The following is a 19,235-nucleotide window of genomic DNA, read 5'->3' as shown; positions in this document are numbered from 1 at the left end:
AAGACAGAGTCCATGGATTTCTCAACAATAGACCCAGACATCAGTAAACACTACGAGTCAACCAATCTTACTGAAAATCTATCACTCTCACGAGAGATTCCAGTCTTCGCCTTCAAACACCTAATCTAGAAATTCTCTCCAAAAGTTACTCCAATTCAAATGGCACCAATGATGGCCAAGTTCACAAGGTTTCAATCTCATCACCCAAGATTCTGTTCCCTGGATTCCTGAGTATGCACTCAAGCACCAGCTCACAAGCACAACTTCAGCTCTTTGCCACACCAAGCAGAATGCCACTGCTCCAAAGGGTTACTACGCTCACCTCAACAGCCCACAGCACAGAGTCACCAACCTGCTGCTGCCTTCTTAGAATGCAACCTTCTACTGAGCCCTCGCCACTTATAGTCTGCTAACTGCAGCCCTTTTCCTGCTTGGAGCTGTTTCTCTGCTCCCCTCTTTTTCCTTAACGTAACAGGGACCGCTCTCTGTCCCCTGAGTTTTTGGGTCCTCTCCCTGTCCCCTGACTGGGATACCTGTCTTCAATGGCATGTCACTCCCAGCCACATGATCTGGGTTTTTGCACCGTTTTTCTTTATGCGCAGGCGCACTGGGCCCCAAGAACTTACAGTGCTGAATGGCGTATGTGCAGCCAGCTCCTAGTCTGCCCCTGTGTGGAAACTCCAAGGTCTGTCGGGACTTGGAGTTCCCAACTCTGCTCTCGGTAAGAAGGTCAGTTGGTTTTCATAAAAATCGATATCCCTTACCCTCCCAGTCCTGCTCAACTATCATTACTTGTTGACCTACATTGGCTTCAACATGCCCAAATTAATGTTTTGATTGTTGTATTTAAATTGTTTTATGGCCTCAGGCCTCTCTATACCTGGAGCTCTCTGGCCTCAGCACTGCATCAGCCCCTCCTCCTGACATTCTCTGCATTCCATCCTTATCTTCACCATTTGCAATTGTGGCTTCAGCCATTTGGCTTCACCAATTTACTCCCTAAATGTCAAGTTTGGTTCAGTTGATAAGATTCTCCCATCTGAGTCCAAAGATTGTGAGTTCCACTTCCACTTTATATTAAGTGGGAGACCCCTTATTTTTAAACTGCTCTAAACTCTCCCACAAGGAGAAACAGCATCTACCCTGTCCAGCACCCTCAGAGTCTTATACGTTTCAATAAAATTGTCTCTCATCCTTCTAAACACCAATCAGTATAACCCCAGCCTGTTCCACCTTTCCTCAGTAAAAACCTACTTCATCCCCGGAACCAGCCTAGTGAACGTTTGCTGAATTGTTTCCAAAGCAAATAAACCCATCCTTAAATAAGGAGACCAAGACTGCACACCGTATTCAAGGTGCAGCCTCACCAACACCCTATACTGGTGTAGCAAGGTTTGCCCACTTTTATACTCCACCCTGTTGCAATAAAGGTCAAAATTCCATTTGCTTCCCGAATTACTTGCTAAGGAATGGAAGTTGATTGGGAAAAACACACAAGAGGATAACTGAGGAAAGGATAGTGCCTATCAGAGATGTACATGGTAACTTGTGAGTTGATGCTGAGATATGGGCAGGGTACTCAGTGAATACTTTGTCTCTGTCTTCACTAAGGAGATGGATGATGCAGACATTCTAGTTAGAGAGGACAAGTGTGAAATATTAGATATAATAAGCATAATGAGAGACAAAGCACTGGAGGGACTGGCATCCTTGAAGCTGGATAAGTCACCAGGGCCAGATGGATTGCATCCCAGGTTGTTAAAGGAAGCCAGGGAGGAAGTAGTGGATGCCCTGAGGATCATTTTTCCAATCATCACTAGATAAGGTGAGGTTCCAGAGGATTGAATGTCTGCAAACGTTGTACCGATACTTAAAAAGATTGCGAGGGATAGGCCAGAAAGTTATAGGCCAGTCAGTCTAACTTCGGTGCCCTGACATGGATTCCACGCTTGCTGGTCAATTAATGGCGAGCCAGCGGTCAGCGCTGCTGGTGTGTGGCGTGAGGAGCACAAGCGCAGAAGTGTGCGTGTGCGCGCGGTAAAAGCTCCCTGAGGCACACAGAGCGAGCCGCATTTCATGCTGGGAGGGCCTTAATTGGCCCGCCCAGTGTGAAATCACGGGCAGGCAGTCTGTTTCATGGCCACTCCCGGGCCCGCCCATCAGCCGTGTCTGCCTAAAGAAGGAAAATCCTGCCCCAGCAAATACAAGCCTAGCCTGTCCAACCTTTCCTCATAAGAACCTGCCCATCCTTGGTATTAGTCTAGTAAACCTTCTCCGAGCTGCTTCTAATGCATTTACACCTTTCCTTAAATAAGGAGACCAATACTATACGCAGTACTCCAGATTGTAGAAGAAAGTCACAGTTACAATAAATTAGTTTTAAATTGAGCTCAAGTTTCATGGCCAGCTGCACAAGACAGAACTAAAGTTGGAACTGTAACCATTCTATGATTCTTCCTCTTCAGTTCTCTGCCCGAAGGCAGCTCTGACCCACAGCCCCATGACTTCCATCACAATTGAGGAAAAGTGGCAGGTCCTGAATCCATCCTGTCTGGAATGGAGCTCGAATCCCATGCTGTTGGCATCAATCTGATCCATACCGGCTCTCCAGCCCCACAAGAACTTTGAGTTGCTGTGGTAACATACATTTTTACATGCATGTTGTAGCCTGGAGCTAAGGATAATGATGGTTTCAATTTCTTTCCTGGCAAGATTCTCTCCCCCTCTTACCACCTGTCATTATCATATGTTGTAAGAAATTGCAAGTTGATAATTAACCAGTTTGGCTGTGTTACAAACAGATCTTCTGGGACCATCATGTCCAGAGTGGACTTGAACACAAAGCTTCTGGCTCAGAAGCAGGGACACCACTCACTGTGCTACAAGACCTCCTCCTATTTACCATAATCATGTAGAAAATCAACAACTGCATTTTACTTTTTGTTACTGGCCCCATAATTTGCAGTTAAATCTCATGATAATAATGTACAGATATTATTTTGTTTCAATCACTTATTTTAGTTGACAAACATATTGAAAAGGTGCTGCTGCGACTTGTGCAAACAACAATAGAAATCACTTCATAGTGATGAGCAGGGTCTGGGAGAGGGGATGCAGATGGTGCCAGGGGGCTAGGGGGGGCCCAGGCTCGTTGCTCAAAATGGAGTTTCTTCTTGTCCCCCAGCCTGTTGTGTTATAAAGATGAGACCACTCAAGGCTGTGAGTTTCCAGTAAGCAAAGGTTTTATTCAAGCATATGCTGCGAAGACACAGCCTGGTTCTACAAAATATCTCTCTGATACAAAGGCTGCGTAGCATATTTATATCTTTTAATTATCACATTTCACTATACTGCTTGTACAACCTCTGGTTACATACCTAATGAGCAGAATTATTCAGGCTGCAGATGTCTCTGTTATCTCACTGGGAGACTGGGGAATGTCTCAGTTCTAATGCCTCCCAGTCTGTGCTTTTATCACTCGAACATTTGTTTACCTATCCTGCGAAGATCATTAAGTTTTATGATTGGGATTGTTAAGTGGGTTCCCAGATTACCATACCCATCAGCCTATGTGTTGGCTATATTTCTCATCATGGTTAGAAAGAGCTCACACAACTACACTGAAAACTGTTAATACATGTCCATCCTAATCAGCTACCCCACTTCATAGCCTGAGTGGCAAGAGGCAGAGCTGCAGACCTGAAAGGACCAACTTTAATGAAAATCAGAACCTTCAAGCTGAGAGCTCCAATGTTTTTAAAGCTGGTCTGTCAATAGTTGCTGAGGCTGCTGCTTCTGATCTTCGGCAGCTTCCTAATTCAGATTTTTTTCTTTGAAAAGCCTGACAGAAAACCACAAAGCTACCCAAATGTCAACAGCAGCAGCATAGCAACTGAGAGTGCTCTTCCTGAAAAATGGTAAGTGAAATCTCTATCTTAGAGCCGATTGGAGGGCTGTGGTGTTGGGGGGGTGATGGAGGGGTGGGAGTGGGGAACATTGGGGGCTGCTGTGAGAAGGTTGGGGGTGTTGGTGGTGTAGGAGGAGTGAGGATGTTGGGGAGGGGTGGGGGGGAGGATGGGGGTCCTGGACGGGGTGGAGGAGGTTGGGGCGTGCTGGAAGAGATTGCAGGGTGGAGGGGGGTGGTCGAGTCAGGTAAAGTTGGGAGGCGGGTGAGGTTGCGGATCGGGGTTGTTGGAGGGCTGGTGAGGTCAGGTCAGGTTGTGGGGGTGGGGGGAGGTTGTCAGGGTAGGGTAAGGTCAGGGGTTTGGTTGAGGTTGGGGATGCTGGAGGATTGGTGGGGTGGATAAGTGGAGTGTATGCCATTCTGGATGGATGAGGTGAGCTAGGCTAGATGGATTTTGTCATCCATAATTCGCTTATGAACTGAGGCTGGAGTTCTGTTTATTTTGTTGCTAATGAAAGTTTACTGTGAGCAGCCTTTGTGGGGTGAAATTGCCAGGACAGGAGTGCATACTGGGCTCATACTGAATCAGTAACCTGTTTTACACTGCACATGATTCTCAAGACTCTTTTCCATTGACTTCAATCTTGTCATTTTGTCTACTTGCCTATTATCCAACTCTATCTTGGTGCTTTCATGAGTTGTTTTTAGGAATGAAATATTGTGATAAAGTTGTCTTACATGGTAGGTATTGTAAGATTTTAGGGACTTGAGGCATAAAACCCTTCAAATTAAAATCTCTAAGTTCCGTATTCTTAATTTCTAACATTGGGGTCCTCAGTTGTGTCTGACCTATGAAGGTACAGATAATTAGTATTCATGAATCAAGTAGAATTTATTCATCAAGCCTTACATATACTTAACAAAAAACAGTGAAGACAACATGGCAGATTCTTACCCTCAAGTACCTAGAATTCCTTGTCAGCACAAGTGATGTCTTCCTCTTTGCCTGTCTCTGAAGTGATGCTGAACTGTGTCCAGAAGAATCATATCACAGAAGCCATGGTAACACTGTACCAAGAAAGACTCAGATTTTCCAATTTTTATCCCCACTTCTCATTATTTTGGAATCCCTCATTTGTAAATAGTCCAAATTCACTTCTTCCATTAGCTTAGGGTGCAAGTCATCGGATGTCACCCCACCACTGTAAATAGAGACATGTAGACTAAAGGCAAATGTTCATCCCTTGTTTCCTGGACTTCCAGAGTTTACATTCCATTGTGAACAAACAGCACATCTCCTTTAGGTATAGAGCAGTTACAAACAAATGTTAATAACAATTCCTACCATAATGTCAAAACAGAAAGAAAAGTTTCCCTCTAATACCATGTTCTGCCCTACAAATATAATTAATTAGGTAAATCAATCCATGGGTTTTGTTTAAAGATCGAGGGTGGAATCCCAATACGGGATCATCCGAGTGCTTTGGCAGGAAAACACACCAGTGCAAACACGTCTTGACAAGTGTGACATGCAGAAATCGAAGGTGTCAGGTTGGGGTGAAGTTGGGAATGGGGAACAAAGGCGTCGAATTGGGGTGAGGTTGGGAGGGGGGGGAATGAAGGTGTTCGGGGAGGAAGGAGCCCAGAGATGGAAATGAGTCCAGGAGGAGGAAGGAGTCCGGGATGGGGGAGGAAGGAGTCCAGAGAGGGGAAGGAGTAGGCTGGAAGAAGAAGTAATGGTGGAGGAAGGAGTCAGAAATGGGAAAGGAGTAAGGCTGAAAAAGTAAGGCTGGAGGAAGGAGTCCGGAGAGGGGTAAGAGTAAGGGTGGTGGATAAAATAAGGGCGGAGGAAGGAGTCAGGAAGGGGGAAGGAGTCCAGAAAGCGGGTGGAGACTGAGAGAGGGAAGTAGTTCCAAGCGGGGAATGGGTCTGGAGGAGCAGATGTCCAGGTGAATGTGCAAGGGATCTGTGGAGTCGATGACTGCCTCTTGGGGAGTGAACTGAGGATGGTCGTGGTAGGCGGGAATGGTAAGAATGACTGAGGGCAGAGTGGGAGGATGAGGGTGTGATGGTATCAGTAGAAGGGACAGCGAGGGTGGTTGGTGAGGACTCGGAGGTAGACATGGACCCTGAGGTGGGCAGGAGGCTAATGTGGATGGGGGTGGGATTTTCTGGAAGGAAGGGAATGTACATGTTTACCTGAATACCCCTGAAGGAAAAGGGCTGGTAGGTGGAAGGTGATGATCGACAGTAATAGTGGAATGTGATTCTTTTTAGAATTCTTTCATTCATGGGATGGGATGTGGGCATTGCTGGCTAAGCCCACATTTAGTGCCCATCCCTGATTGCCCCTGTTTAGAGGGTACATTAAGGGTCAACCACAGTGCTGTGGACCAGACCAGGTAAAGGGCATTAGTAAACTAGATGGGTTTTTACAACAATCATTTCATAGCCATAATTAGACTTTTAATTCCAGATTTTTATTGAATTCAAATTTCACCATGTGCCATGGATGGGATTTGAACCCAGGTCCCCAGAGCATTAACTTGGGTCTCTGGAATACCAGTCCAGCAATAATACCACTATGCCACCACCTCCCCAATGGGTGACTGGGAAGGAGAAAGGATGGGGGTACCTCAAGATAAACTGCAGCACTACCATGCTGGCTAAATCGAAATTGAAATGAGAGTCATGGTGGGTGAGAACAGGTGCTGAATGGAAATGCAATCAGTGGGTGGGCAGAGATGCAGGTCAGCTCAGATGGATAACTGAAAGAGAACCCCAGCAGGCAGGATTGAAAATGCTCAAGATATTGAGATGTGTATGACGGAGGGAGGACCTGCGTGTATGGGAGAGTGCTTGCACGAGGTTCAGAAAGGCCCTGCAACCCATACACTTTCCCTCTGGAATCACTCATGGTCTGGCTATGTGCAGCTGAACTGCTAGTTGGGGGGGTGGGGGTGCGGGAAATGCAGTGGGAGGACACACAAAGCCTGTCAATGAAGCTAAAAGACACCATTACACATTATTCAGTGAAAATGAATATATTTTGTGAGAAATAGCTCTTTAAAAAAATGTTTTGGGGGAATTTTGTGTTATTCTGTGGGAGCATAGGTGTGTATATGATTTAATTAAGCTGGACAGAGATTACTAGGAGACAAGTTGTCTGGGGAGGTTAAAACATGAAAACGATAGAGGTATTAGTTTTGAGACACAAGTAAATAGATTAGATCTAACTTTTGCATGTTTAGATAAGTTGAGAGTTTGTTTGAATATCAAAGGGGAGTCAGAGGTGAAAGAAACATGTTTGCATCTTTCAGGAGTTCCATAGGTAAATAAAAGAGGGGTATTATATTTTATTGACCCAAAAACAGTTCAAAATAGAGGCATGCAAAAATTTATATATGGAAGGATTTGAGTTTCAAAGAGGTGGGAGAACAATGGAACCTGAGATGAAAGGGCTTAAAAGGTATTTTAGGGTTGCTGGTTGAGCCGTTGAGGTAGCAGCTGAAGCTGAGTTAGGAGCTGTTAACCCTGGGCTGGGAGGACATGCTGTTTGAACCAGCCATCCAGCCAAGCCAGAGAAGTCTAGTGGGGCAGCAAGCAGTTTTATTCTGAAGTTCTGATTCCACAGCAGAGCCGGGGAGGGTTGCGGGGTCATTTGGTATACCTTTATTAAAGCTACAGCAGTTTGCATTGGATAATATTACAGATTTCTTATAGCTAATCATCCATAAGGAGTGTTGCCTGGAAGGTGTTTATCTGTGGGTCTGACCAAGTAGAGTTTCTTTTGGGGAATGTGTTGTAAGATTAAGTTAACCTGTGTAACTGTAATCTTGTGTGCTTAAGTTTTCTTTTATTCTTGTTAATAAAACTTTTGCTTTTAATTTTTAAAATCCCAAAAGTGCTCCTGGTCTTCTTGATGCTGAGATCAGTGCATTTTCTTCTCGGTTTCAGAATACAAAAAAAAGGTTATGGCCCATAAGCCAAGTTTCCCTCTGAGATTTGGTTTACCCAGCAGTTAACACCATCTGTGGTCATAACAATTTTCAGATTGTAAAGTGACAAAATTGGCTCACCTGTGCAACCATCTGTGATCAGAATTTCTTAACTTTTGAATGCCTTAGACTTCTAGGTGCTACCCTGATATCCATAGGAGAGGTGAAGACAACCTCTGCAATGATTGGCCATGTTGCCTCTGAGGACTTCGGCATGGGTCCTCTGGATACCCAAGGCCTTGGGGACCCTGGCTTGCTTTGTCAGTCCTCATGTGGGCCAGCTGCTCCCTCTTCAGTGACAGAGGGCGAGGTTGAGGGGATCACAGGCAAAGGGGACTCAGAGGGATAGGACAGCCTCTGAGGTTCCTAAGTGCATGACCCAGGGGTGTCCAGCTGCTGCTCCTCCCTTCAGGTGCCCGTGGGCCTCGCCCTGTCGACTTGAGGGGAAGGAGCATCTGGAATGACGTCAAGGTGCCCTATTTCCTTCGCATATTGCCACTGCAGGAACTCACCCATGGCTACTGTGATGGAGTGCGGACCTGCACATCAGAATGTGCATCTCCGCATTCTGCTGGACCAAGATCTTCATGGCATCCGCCATCCTTCCCATGGAGATATCCAAACGCACACATGAGTGGACACCACTTCATGAGTGAGCAGCGGATGCATTCCTTGACTTGCAAGCCACTTTGTTGAGGGCTTCCAGCTCTGTGTGATGTTCCCCTGCCTTCTGCTGACTCTCCACAAGTTGGAAGGCCGAATACAGAGGCTTTTCATCTGACTCAGAACTCACAGATGCCTCTTCCCAAGGTATTCTCTGAGTGCCAGGGAGATGACTGAACCTGCCTCTTTTTGCTGTGGACACAAGTCCACATAGTGACTACCAGATTGTGAATCTGAGCCTGCTCTAGATCTAGGTCCCATTGAGGTGTGTGTCTCTGCACTGGTGGAGGGTGTGGGTAAGCGCTGTGACAGGTCTTCCAGGCTGCTTATTTCCAGCTCTTCATTGGAGGATGTGTCCTCTTGGCTGGAGATGAGGATGTGGATGGAGCTGAGGGACTGGCTGGCTGAGGTTGTCGGTCACTGGCAGAGCTCCGTGTGAACCAAAGTAGAGATAATTAGTGCATGGCAGCAGAGTCAAAAGCAGGAGAGAGAGCACTCACATTTGCATTGAGAGAAGGCAGATGTGGTGCAGAATCTTCAGGTGGGTGTTCGCTGCTGACCTCACTGTTACTGCAGGCACGGTCCTCAAAGTGAATGAGGGGTCTAATGTGAGCCACTCCACCCCCTGGTCTGGGACCTCCTCCAGCTGTTGTAAGCCAGTTTCTCCTACATGAAAACAGGTAGAGTATTGTAAGCAGGACACATGACACTGCATGAAATGTTTGTGTGGTGAGCGGAATCATGAACAGGATGAGGATGTGAGCTCCAGAGGATATAAGCTTGATGGAGATGTGAGGGTGTGTGAGAGTTAGTGGTGTCATCCCTTGAGGTGTGAGATCCCTGTGGATGTGTATGTGAGTTGAGAGTGATGAGAAGAGTGACTTCCCCTGCCGGAACGGAATAGACCGTTCATCCTCTTTCGGCACTGGGTGGCTGTCCTCTTTTGCATAGCATTGGTGCTGACTACCACGGACACTGCCTCCCATACTGGATTGGTGACCTCACTTGCTGGTCTTCACCCAGAGTGGGGATAGAGGACATCATGGCGGGCCTTCACAGTGTACAAAAGGCATTCGATGGACATGTCAGTAAACTGGGGGTACTGCAGTTTTCTTGGCTTTTACGGGCCATGTGTTCTTTGCAGCAGTCTTGAGCTGGAAGCACTGAGAGGTGATCGCGCTGCTGCACTTTGAATATGGCGCTCGATGTAATGAAGCAGCGAGGTGATGGCATGAGAATGAGACCCCACCCGCCATCGAAATGGAATGTTTCTTGGGAATGCCTGATTGATGAGGCTGGATTGGGACGATGCAGCATGTAAAGCCTTCTTCCTGCCCACTACTGCACTTATGCAAATCCGGGAAGATTCCCCCCAAAGTGTCACCCTTAGTTCATGCTACGTTTTAGCCATTTCTGCAAACCGAAAAGACAACATATTGCTGCTTGAACTCAGACTCTCAAGCAACTTAAAGCCAGAAAACCATTAAGTGTATTTTCTCACAAACAACCCCTACCATCCGATAAAGTATCCCAGCTGCCTTGGCTGCCTGTTGTCTAACAGAAATTAAAACTGAACTGTTTAAAAAGTGGTTAACAATAAAATCTATTGATGTTCCAGACGAACAACAAACCCTAAAAAATAGTTGTATTCTCAAATTGTTACAATATTGAAAAAATATTGCAGTGAGAAGCAGCAATCAGCAGGGTCTTCAGACTTGCTGATCATGTAAACAGATACAATTGTGAACCATTCAGTTTTTGTCCTCTAGCCTCTTAAAAGTTGTGTCACACAGAGACATCCGTGGACTCCAATGCTTCTCACTGACAGTGAAGACCTATGTTGTTCAATTATTCCATTTTGTTGCTCAGGAGTCACTGTACTTTGTGCCCTGTTGGATTACTGATAATATAGCGTACAATTACATACCTTCTCTGAAATAATTATATTGAATAATATCATGCACCCAGGCAAGAGAAAGTCTTTTGATTCTTCAACAGATGAAAAAGACATTGTGCCGTTTCTTTGGGAATTTTTCTCCCAAATATGGATTTACCGTCACCATGTTCATATGGCACAAAGTGCAGAACATGAGGGCTGAGGCAATCACCAAAATCAGTGATATCGTCTGCACAGTGTTGCAAGCATAGTTTATATATTTATTATATATAGTATTTATATATATAAATATATACATATACATATATATAGTATATATAAATAGTAAATTTTCCTGTCAATTTAATAATATTGCACAATGCTGTTAAAGTAAAATTTGTACTCTCTGGTTTGTTTAATGGTTGTGGTGGCATCACCTGTAGGGTGCACACAAACTAACACTGTGTGATATCATTACTGCTCTTAATATTAATGATCCATGCTATATATATATGTATATATATACATATATATATATCAGATAATATTTGTAACCAGATGTCAATAATGAATGTTATAATTTTGCTGGTTCATATCTGTGGTTGCTGAATTGATTAATGAATCATGAAAGGGTAAAAATATCCTGCATAATTGAGAGGGAGGGTTAAGTTGAAGGGGGGGAATAAGGGGCCTGCAAAGAGAAGCAGCAGGGCCCATGATTTCTCTTCCTGGCTCAGATGACTAGAAACGCTGCTGTGGTAAATATAAGGAAGATACAATGCAGTTAATTTTATGGAAAGTGAGTTTACTCATCAACGCCAACAGTTCCTCCATGTGGTGTTCAGAGAGTCGAGCTCACATAGTGTTTAATAGAGTCCAATTCTGCACAATGAATAAAGGATGATGTTGGGGTGGTTCGAGCATTTCCAACCACACCTCTCTTGCAAAGAACACATTTGACGTTAACTGTTGAGTAGCGTTTCAAGTATAAATATTCAGGCTAATCTCAGGAGTCCACTGCTGCAACTTATTGTTGCACTGAAACATCTAGATTCAGGATGGGGGCATTTTGCTTGAGGTAGCTGTTGTTGGTGTGGCAATGCTTTGTCATCCCAGTATGGGGGCTGGATTTTTACAAAGCGGTGGTCTATGAACATCTGGCAGTCCTGCGGCTAAACTCAATGATCCCTTCCACACGTGAGGGGGCACTGAGGCTTATGCAGAAAAACCTGGACAAATACCAAGAGCAAGTTCATGAAGCAAGCAAATAGGTAAAGCAACTTGCTCAAGTTTGATCTGCCTGTTCAGCAGGAAGTATTTGTGGCTGCATTGAAAACAGATGGGATTAGGCAAGTAAACACATAAATTTGTAGCAAAATGTTCCCACAGGAACAAGACCATTTTAGGGTGAGATTTTCACTTTTAAAATAGTTTTATAAACTTCTGTTGCATATTGGGATTGGGGTTTCTCTCACTGAACCACAGGGGTATCTGTTCTGCATCGCTACTGGGGCAGGCTCCTGTGGAAATTCACTCTGCGACTAGATAGAAAATTGTGAGCCTGGTCTTGTAGCTAGTTGAGGAATATATTAGTAAGGACACCTGGAGAACTCACCAGGTCTTCTTTATATAGTGTCATGGGATATTTACATCCTCCTGAAGAAGCAGTTTGGATTCGGGGTTAATGTATTAGACAGGTCAACCCATCTTCAGTACTGCACTTAAGTTTCTTTTGATCCCCATAGAGCCTAGGCAGGGAACCTTTTTCTTATCAAGGGCCATTCACACAGGCAAAATCAGTCTCGGATCACACACACATAAAAACCAACTTTATTTTTTAAGGGAAAATGTAGAAATGTTAAACTCACTACTTCAATACGATGGCTGAGTTTGCTTTTCTAAATGAGCAGCACAGCTTTTCTGTCTCAATCGCAGCACTTGTGAAATTCAGCTCAATGTTTTCCCTGCTTTCCTTTCCCATTATCTCTCTCTGTCCCTCTCTCCTTTCCTGCTTTGTCTGTCTCTCCCTCCTTCTTTCCTTTGCCACTCTGTCTCTCTCTCTCTCTCTCTCTCTCCCCCCCACCATCCTTTCCCACCCTGTCTCACCCTCAAATCAGCCCAGGGCAGTGACTCAACAACCCAAGGCTCTGGCCAACTCCCAGTCTGAGGCTGCCTAGAGCCTGGGCTTCTTCCTCAGTCTGCAGGGGCTGAGCACTTGTCCTGGGATACCAATCAAGCTGGGGTGTGGGTTTGAGTTGCCGATGGAGCCAGGTGTTCTGCTCCCTTTGTCCCCCACCCTAGGAAACTCACACTTCACTACCTGATCAGCAGCTTCCATCCCTGCCCAGCGCTCCTGAGCCTGAGTCACGGGCCTCGCTCTCTCTCCATAGCCTAGGCCTCTTGTGACTGCGACCAAGGCTCAGGCATCAGAACATGGCAGCGGCTGGATTTTGAAATCTTCATGCCAGCCGGATTTAAAAAGTAAAACAAGCTGGATCCAACCCCTGGGCCAGCCCTGCCATAGAATGACGGAGCAGAGAAAATGCCATTTAGTCCACCATGTTCTTTGAGGGAGCTATCTGAGTTCACCTAACTCCCCTGCTATATCTCCGTAATACTGGAATGAATTATATAATTCCATTGTGAAAGTTATATTGGCTCCCTTTCAGACAGTGTATTCCACATCATAATCTCCTGTGTCATTTTTTCCTTCCTGTTGCCCTTTCTTTTGCCAATTACTCTCAACAGTTGTCATTTGGTGACTGACCCTCCACCACTGGAAACAGTTTGCCCTTTTTACTGTATCAAAGCTCATCAAAATTTTGAATAACCATCAAATCTCCCCTAACTTTCTCTGCCCTGAAGAAATTGACCTCAGCTTCTCTAGTCTCTGCATATAGCTGAAGTACTAGGATCCCTTGCATTATTTTAGTTCATCTCCTCACCCTCTATAATGCCTTGTGATCCTTTCTAAAATATGATGTCCAGAATAGAACACAATATTACACCTGGGATCTAAGCAATGTTAAATATTTAAAATAACTTCCTTGTTTTTGTATTCTATGCCTCTATTTATAAAACCCAGGATCCTGCATACTTTTTAAATAGCTTCCTCAGCTTGTTCTGCCACATGTATGGCACAAGATACACCAGGACATAGAAAAGGCGTGTAAGAAAGGCAAGGTTACAGCGATCATGGGGGATTTCAATATGCAGGTAGACTGGGAAAATCAGGTTGGTAGTGGATTCCAAGAAAAGGAATTTGTGGAATGTCTACGAGATGGCTTTTTGGAGCAGCTTGTGGTGGAGCCCACTAGGGAACAGGCAATTCTAGATTTAGTGATGTGTAATGAGGCAGATTTGATAAGGGAGCTTAAGGTGAAAGAACCCTTAGGAGGAAGTGACCATAATATGATAGAATTTACCCTGCAGTTTGAGAGGAAAAAGCTGGAATCAGATGTAACGGTATTACAGTTGAATAAAGGCATGAGGGAGGAGCTGGCCAGAATTGACTGGGAGATGAGCCTAGCAGGAAAGATAGTGGAACAGCAATGGCAGGAGTTTCTGGGAGTAATTTGGGAGACACAGCAAAAATTCATCCCTAGGAAGAAGACACATACTAAAGGGAGGACGAGGCAACCATGGCTGACAAGGGAAGTCAGGGACAGCATAAAAGCTGAAGAGAAAGCATACAACATGGAGAAGAGCAGTGGGAAACCAGGGGATTGGGAAGCCTATAAAGACCAACAGAGGACAACTAAAAAAGAAATAAGGAGAGAGAAGATTAAATATGAGGGTAAACTAGCCAGTAATATAAAAGAAGATTGCAAGAGTTTTTTGAGAAATATAAAGGGTAAGAGAGAGGCAAAAGTGTACATTGGGCCGCTGCAAAATGATGCTGGACAAGTAGTAGTGGGGAACAAAGAAATGGCAGAGGAACTGAATAGGTACTTTGCGTCAGTCTAAACAGTGGAAGACACGAGTGACATCCCCAAAGTTCAAGAGAGTTGGGGGGCAGAGGTGAGTATAGTGGCCATTACCAAGGAGAAAGTGCTAGGAAAACTGAAAGGTCTGAAGGTGGATAAATCACCTGGACCAGATGGATTACACCCCAGAGTTCTGAAGGAGATAGCTGAAGAGATAGTGGAGGTGTTACTGGTGATCTTTCAGAAATCACTGGAGTCAGGGAGGGTCCCAGAGGACTGGAAAATTGCTAATGTAACCCCCATGTTTATGAAGAGAGTGAGGCAAAAGACAGGAAATTATAGGCCGATTAGTAAGATTTTAGAGTCCATTATTAAGGATGAGATTTCAGAATACTTGGAATTGCATGGTAAAATCGGGCAAAGTCAGCATGGTTTCATCAAGGGGAGGTCATGCCTGACAAATCTGTTAGAATTCTTTGAGGCGGTAATGAGTAGGTTAGACAAAGGAGAGCCAATGAATGTTATCTACTTGGACTTCCAGAAGGCCTTTGACAAGGTGCCACACAGGAGGCTGCTCAGTAAGATAAGAGCCCATGGTGTTAGAGGCAAGGTACTAGCATGGATAGAAGATTGGCTGTCTGGCAGGAGGCAGAGAGTGGGGATAAGGGGGTCCTTCTCAGGATGGCGGCCGGTGACTAGTGGAACTCCGCAGGGGTCAGTGTTGGGACCACAACTTTTCACTTTATACATTAATTATCTAGATGAAGGAACTGAGGGCATCCTGGCTAACTTTGCAGATGATACAAAGATAGGTGGAGGGACAGGTAGTATTGAGGAGGCGGGGAGGCTGCAGAAGGATTTGGACAGGTTAGGAGAATGGGCAAAGAAGTGGAAGATGGAATACAATGTGTGGGAAGTGTGAGGTCATGCACTTTGGTAGGAAGAATAGAGGCATAGACTATTTTCTAAATGGGGAGAGAATTCAGAAATCTTGAGTGCAAATGTACTTGGGAATCCTAGTCCAGGATTCTCTTAAGGTTAACTTGCAGGTTGAGTTGGTAGTTAGGAAGGCAAATGCAATGTTGGCATTTATTTCGAAAGGACTAGAATATAAAAGCAGGGATGTGCTGCTAAGGCCACATTTAGAATATTGTGAGCAATTTTGGGCCCCGTATCTCAGAAAGGAGGTTCTGGCCCTGGAGAGGGTCCAGAGGAGGTTCACGAGAATGATCCAGGAATGAAAAGCATAACATATGAGGAAAGTTTGAGGACTCTGGGTCTATACTTGATGGAGTTTAGAAGGATTAGGGGGGATCTGATTGAAATTCACAGAATACTCAAAGGCCTGGATAGAGTGGATATGGGGAAGATGTTTCCATTAGTAGGAGAGACTAGGACCCGAGAGCACAGCCTCAGAGTAAAGGGAAGACCTTTTAGAACAGAGAGGAGGCGAAACTTCTTTAGCCAGAGAGTGGTGAATCTATGGAATTCATTGCCACAGAAGGCTGTGGAGGCCAGGTCATTGAGTGTATTTAAGACTGAGATAGATAGGTTCTTGACTGGTAAGGGGATCAAATGTTACGGGGAGAAGGCGGGAGAATGGGGTTGATAAACTTATCAGCCATGATTGAATGGCGGAGCAGACTCGATGGGCCGAATGACCTAATTTCTGCTCCTATGTCTTATGGTCTTATGCAAAGACTTGTGTACAAACAGAATATGTACTATTAGGGCTTTTGTTAAATGTTACCTCTTTAAAATTGTACCATTGGGTTCATATTGTCTCTCCTCATTCTTCCTGCCAAAATTAATCAGCCTTCAGACTATTACATACTAAATGTCATCTGCCATGTTTAGGCCCACAAAAACCTTGCCTTTAACAAGTCACACAATACTTGGAACAGAACTAACACTTTCTCCCCAGCATCAAAACTGTGAGCTACAGCTTTCCTGTCTGCCTTAACTTTCAACACTTGCTGTGATATCTTTAAATGTTCCCTAGCCAACTCACATGCTCTGCCCAATCTTTCTCTGAAGTTTGATTGATAATCCTGGAGAGTAGTTTCTGAATTTTGACCCACCAATTTCTCATGAATCAATTTCAGTGATCCCTTTACCTCATGATCATAAAGTAGTTCAAAGGACTAAAACCAGTCAATGCATTAGGAGCGTCCCTAATAGCAAATAACAAGAATGGAATTCCCCACCCCAATCCTGTGGATAATCCTGACTATAGGCTCTCATCATAGTTTTTAGGGTTTGATGCCATCTTTCCAAAGCCCCTTGTGACTCAGAATGGTAAACTGTTGACTTAAATTGTTTTATCCCCAAACTGTTCATTACTTCCTTAAACAGCTGTGACATGAAATTTGACCTCTGATCTGATTGTATTTCTTTCGGTAAACCATATCTTGTAAAAGTTTCGGTAACTCTTCCACAATTTCCTTTGTTGTAATATTTCTCAAAGGTATTGCTTCAGGAAACCTTGCAGGCACATCCATTATTGTCAGTAATTACTGATTTTGACTTTTAGTTTTAGGGAGGGGTCCCACACAATCAATCATGACCCTAGTAAAAGGTTCTTCAAATGCTGGAAATGGAATTAAAGATGCCGGCTTAATCACTGCTTGTGGTTCCCTATCACCTGACATGTGACATGTTATACAGAATTTGACGATATCCCGATGTAATCCAGCCCAATAAAAATGTTTTTGTACTTTTGCCTGTGTCTTTCTAATTCTTAAATGCACCCCCCCGCCTCTCCCCACCACCAAACCCCCCCCCACCACCCCCCCCCCAACCAAACCCCCCCACCCCCCCACCCCCACCAGCCACCATTGGAATTTCATGAGCTATCCTCAGAATCTCATTTCTATATCCAAATGGTATAACAATCTGATGCACCTCCCTCCAGCTTTTATTTGCTGAAGCATGATAAGGCCAACATTTTCTCATTAAAACATTAGCCTTAAGGTAATAACATTCTTGAATACATTCTGCTTCTGTTTCTGAGTAAGGTGTCTGATGTTTTATTTTCAAATCTTTTTCTGTAACTCCACTAACTGCCTTGAGTTAAACATGTCAGCTGCATTGTTCTATGTTCTTTCCTCCTGAACAATGTTATCAAACTCAGTGCCAGCTAATTGGACTCCCACACCTTCTCCCTGCCTTTGAACATCCTGTTTTTCTTGTTTCAACCTATCAGCCTGTGATCTTGTATCACACAATCTAGAAACAATCCAGGATGCTGCCTCTGCAATACTTCTGTTGAAAACACTTTTACAGGCTGCTCAACTACCATAGGGATCACCCAGCTATTTAATTATCCAGAATAGATTGGACCCCTGCAATGGGCAATTTTTCTACTATAACAATCACTTTGCCTGTTTTCCCCTTACTCTTTAAATTTACCTTCCATAATGGAATAGGTTTAGCATCTCCATAAACTCCACTTATTATCACCTTTTCCTTCAATACTCCATCTGAACAACAAATATTACTATCCCACAATATTAAGGATTGACTAGCCCCTCTGTCCCTTAAAATGTTATCATCTTTACCTACTCCACCCTGTACACATGGAAAGACTTCCTCTTCACACACAAAATCTTTAAACCTGAAACCTGTTCCTCAGAATTCTCTTGGGTAAATTATAAACACATTCCTACTTCTTTACCTATCACTGATTCTTCCTGTTTTACTTGTACAAAAAACATTTTTTCCTGCGCCTGATCCTCAGATCTCGTGGCACTTTTACTTCCAGAGCCTTTCTGCACCCCAATAATCCCAACAGATTTTCCCTGCAAATTTCCAACATACTGACTTTGTATGTCCAATTTTATTACAATGAAAACACCTCAATTTTCGAATATCACTTCTACCCTCAACACCTTCCTTTCTATTCTGAAAAAAAACTTACTGATCTGTGGACCAGCTCATAATCCTCAGCTATCTCTTCTGGTTGCCTCGCCAGTTCAACCGTCTGCTCCTCCATATGAGGTCTCACTACCAAAGGAATTCAATCTTTAAATTCTTCCACAATATTTACCTCTCTAAGAGCTGCATATGTCATCTCCATCTTTAACGTCTGTATCCGCCAGTCAAGATTACTTTGCTTTACACTTTCAAACTCAATATAATTTTGCCTAGGCTGTTTTCTCATATTCCTAAATTTCTGTCTGTTTGCCTCAGGAACCAACTTAAATGCATCCAAAATAGTCTTTTTTACGACATCATAGTTCACCGACATTTTTTCTGACAATAAAGAATAAACCTCAAGTGCTGTAGCCACCAAACTGGATTGTAACAACAATGTCCAGTTTTCCTGTGGCTATTTCATATGTTTAGCTATCTTCTCAAATGAAATAGAGAATGCTTCAACATCTCTCCTCAAACTTTGGAAGAGTTTGTACAAATTTAAACATCTCCCCACTGTGTTCTGGTCTGGAAATAAGTCTTTGTTCACTTCCTGGTGCCTCTGTTTAACTGCTTGCATTTTAAGCTAGAATTCTCCATGCCTTTCTTTTTCTCTTTCCTGCTTTTCTGCCTGTCCCCTTTGAAATGCCCTTTCTCTTTCCTTTTCTTTTTCTGTTGCCTCTAGCTCATTTTTCTCTTCATTTGCAACTGAATTTGAGCCCATCCTAATGAACAACTCCTTGGAAAACTCTGTCTCTCAGGTGTTCCTTCCAATTTCAAATGCTGTGCTCTACCTTCAATTATGTCTGATTTCCTTACCTCTGAAGGTAACCTAATTGTAACTTATCTGCCAATTCCATTAACTTAGCTTTATTTACCTTTTGTAAACCAACCAAAGTTATAACTTCAACTCCCAGACAAGTCTTAGTAACTGCCAAAGCCATAATGCAGTC

At 44.0% G+C, this 19,235-nt stretch overlaps 1 pseudogene; it reads left to right on the top strand.

Annotated features, from left to right (window-relative positions):
• Positions 1-19,235, top strand: part of LOC121276023 — a 46,847-nt pseudogene that overhangs the window by 12,480 nt on the left and 15,132 nt on the right.

This window comes from Carcharodon carcharias, chromosome 3, assembly GCF_017639515.1.
Source record: "Carcharodon carcharias isolate sCarCar2 chromosome 3, sCarCar2.pri, whole genome shotgun sequence".
NCBI lineage: Eukaryota > Metazoa > Chordata > Chondrichthyes > Lamniformes > Lamnidae > Carcharodon > Carcharodon carcharias.
This window is presented reverse-complemented; position numbering and strand designations above follow the sequence as displayed.